The sequence below is a fragment of the Salmo trutta genome, chromosome 31, assembly GCF_901001165.1.
Source record: "Salmo trutta chromosome 31, fSalTru1.1, whole genome shotgun sequence".
Taxonomy (NCBI): Eukaryota; Metazoa; Chordata; class Actinopteri; order Salmoniformes; family Salmonidae; genus Salmo; species Salmo trutta.
In genome coordinates, this window is record NC_042987.1 from 16452460 (window position 1) to 16456366 (window position 3907).

Genomic DNA, 3907 nt, shown 5'->3' on the forward strand with positions numbered 1-3907 from the left:
TCCACAAGTCTGGTTCATCCTTGGGAGCAATTTCCAAATGCCTGAAGGTACCACGTTCATCTGTACAAACAATAGTACACAAGTATAAACACCATGGGACCACGCACCCGTCATACCACTCAGGAAGGAGACGCGTTCTGTCTCCTAGGGATGAAAGTACTTTTGTGCAAAAGTCCAAATCAATCCATGAACAACAGCAAAGGACCATGTGAAGATGCTGGAGGAAACAGGTACAAAAGTATCTATATCTTCAGTAAAACGAGTTCTATATCGACATAACCTGAAAGGCCGCTCAGCAAGGAAGAAGCCACTGCTCCAAAACCGCCATAAAAAAGCCAGACTACGGTAAAATTATGTGGATATATTGAAGCAACATCTCAAGACATCATTCAGGAAGTTAAAGCTTGGTCGCAAATGGGTCTTCCAAATGGACAATGACCCCAAGCATACTTCCAAAGTTGTGGCTTAAGGACAACAAAGTCAAGGTATTTGAGTGGCCATCACAAACCCCTGACCTCAATCCTATAGAACATTTGTGGGCAGAACTGAAAAAGCGTGTGCGAGCAAGGAGGCCTACAAACCTGACTCAGTTACACCAGCTCTGTCAGGAGGAATGGGTCAAAATTCACCCAACTTATTGTGGGAAGTGTGTGGAAGGCTACCCGAAACGTTTTACCCAAGTTAAACAATTTAAAGGCAATGCTACCAAATACTAATTGAGTGTATATAAACTTCTGACCCACTGGTAATGTGATGAAAGAAAGAAATGCTGAAATAAATCATTCTCTCTACTATTATTCTAACTTTTCACATTCTTAAAATAAAGTGGTGATCCTAACTGACCTAAGACAGGGAATTGTTACTAGGATTAAATGTCAGGAATTGTGAATAACTGAGTTTAAATGTATTTGGCTAAGGTGTATGTAAACTTCTGACTTCAACTGTATATCCCAGATAAGATTGAAAGTAGACAAAATGAATATAAGTTAGTGATTGCGTCCTTATCAGTTTGTATAAGTTTGTGTGGTTACATACAATACATGTTGACAGAACGGCTGTGAGACAGAGAGTGTTCCTGTACTCCCAGTTAAGGCCCTTTCGGTACCACTGAAGGCCACAGTATTCAATCAGGCAACTTTTTTATTTTAACTTTATTTAACTAGGCAAGTCAGTTAAGAATACATTCTTATTTATAATGAACAGTGGGTTAACAGCCTTGTTCATGGGCAGAACGACAGATTTTTACCTTGTCAGCTCGGGGATTTAGATCTAGCAACCTTTTTGATTACTTGCCCAATGCTCTAACCACTAGGCTACCTGCCACCCCTGAAGATGTCACCATCCAGGCCCATGTCACAGCATGCAATGGCCTGATACCAAATACATTATGTACCTTTTATCACCAAAGCCATGTTAACATTTACTGCACATGTTGAATATTTCAACCCTTTTGTTAGTGTCACTGATATTTGGAAATTCACATATAAACTCAGCAAAAAAATTATTGTCCTCTCACTGTCAACTGTGTTTACTTTCAGCCATCTTAACGTGTAAATATTTGTATGAACATAACAAGACTCAACAACTGAGACATAAACTGAACAAGTTCCACAGACATGTGACTAACAAAAATTTAATAATGTGTCCCTGAACAAAGGGGGGAGGGGGGGGGGGGTGGGTCAAAAGTAACAGTCATTATCTGGTGTGGCCACCAGTTGCATTAAGTGGCTACCAACTGCAGTGCATCTCCTCCTCATGGACTGCACCAGATTTGCCTGTTCTTGCTGTGAGATGTTACCCCACTCTTCCACCAAGGCACCTGCAGGTTCCCGGACATTTCTGGGGGGAATGGCCATAGCCCTCACCCTCCGATCCAACAGGTCCCAGATGTGCTCAATGGGATTGAGATCAGGGCTCTTCGCTGGCCATGGCAGAACACTGACATTCCTGTCTTGCAGGAAATCATGCACAGAACGAGCAGTATGGCTGGTCGCATTGTCATGCTGGAGGGTCATGTCAGGATGAGCCTGCAGGAAGGGTACCACATGAGGGAGGAGGATGTCTTCCCTGTAATGCACAGCGTTGAGATTGCCTGCAATGACAACAAGCTCAGTCCGATGCTGCTGTGACACACCGCCCCAGACCATGACAAAACCGCGACTCATCAGTGAAGAGCACTTTTTGCCAGTACTGTCTGGTCCAGCGACGGTGGGTTTGTGCCCATAGGCGACGTTGTTGCCGGTGATGTCTGGTGACGACCTGCCTTACAACAGGCCTACAAGCCCTCAGTCCAGCCTCTCTCAGCCTATTGCAGACAGTCTGAACACTGATGGAGGGATTGTGCATTCCTGGTGAAACTCGGGCAGTTGTTGTTGCCATCCTGTACCTGTCCCGCAGGTGTGATGTTCGGATGTACCGATCCTGTGCAGGTGTTGTTTCACGTGGTCTGCCACTGCAAGGGCGATCAGCTGTCCATCTTGTCTCACTGTTGCGCTGTCTTAGGTATCTCACAGTTCGGACATTGCAATTTATTGCCCTGGCCACATCTGCAGTCCTCATGCCTCCTTGCAGCATGCCTAAGGCACGTTCACGCAGATGAGCAGGGACCCTGGGCATCTTTCTTTTGGTGTTTTTCAGAGTGAGTAGAAAGGCCTCTTTGGTGTCCTAAGTTTTCATACCTGTGACATTAATTGCCTACCGTATGTAAGATGTTAGTGTCTTAACGACCGTTTCACAGGTGCATGTTCATTAATTGTTTATGGTTCATTGAACAAGCACGGGAAACAGTGTTTAAACCTTTTATAATGAAGATCTGTGAAGTTATTTTGATTTTTACGAATTATCTTTGAAAGACAGGGTCCTGAAAAAGGGACCTTTTATTTTTTTGCTGAGTTTAGAATTGTCCCATGAATAAAATGCATCCTCCAATTGCAACGTCTTCCTACTGTATGCCCACAAATACTGTCAGAAAAAGTTTTTCTATTTAATACTCTCAAGCACGAAGTTAGGCATACCTTATTTCAAAATGGGCCATTATCACTGTCAATCGTGAGTGATAATTCTTGACGTTTTACAGGTGAAATGTCCAAACTACTTGCCAATCGTTTGATCTCAATCAGTTCCATGGGACTATGCATTTTTCGGTCTTCTTGAATGACTGTTTCGTGAGCGAATTAGAGCAGATGGTGATAACAAACTATAAGTCTTCCTTGTTGGCCTATTTTGTTTCAATCAAAACATATATCCTGCCTAGTTGCATGCACTGTTACATTTTGGCCGCATGAGAAAATAAATGTGACTATTGAGCTTCAATAAGAAATAACTGAGGAGGTGTTTTTGGTGTGACACAATGTATTATAGGACTGCTATGCTACAGTAGCCTTTATACTATTATATTTAGTTATTTTATGTAAAATACTAATGAATCATTATGTGATCTTGCAAGACATTGATTCAGCTTTGATCTAACTTTACTAAGTGAGCACCATTGTGAGGAGTGATGCTCTTCTATTTTTATTCATTAGTGATGGGTAGGACTATTAGGCGTAGACAACAGAGGGGTCCTGTGGAGTTTTATGAACATCAAGGCAGAAACGCTGAGAATTTGGTTCCTAGATCTCGTTGATGTGATAAGGTTCATGAAGTGGATCAGTTTGTCTGTGTTTCTGTAAGCTAAGCAATCAGACACTAGGTCGAGTTTAGGCCTACATGAGCCCCAATTCCTTAACAAACTGTTATGAGGACAGCTGTTTTAGCAACCTCTGGTAGAGTTTTCTGTCTGTGACTGTTATGTCAGATTTGGCCAGCTCAAAGTGGTCAAGACTCTGACAGATGGGCCTCTGCACACATGCCAATAGTTATTCATCATTTACGCCACCGCCAGAGAGAGAGAGGAAACGGAAGAAAT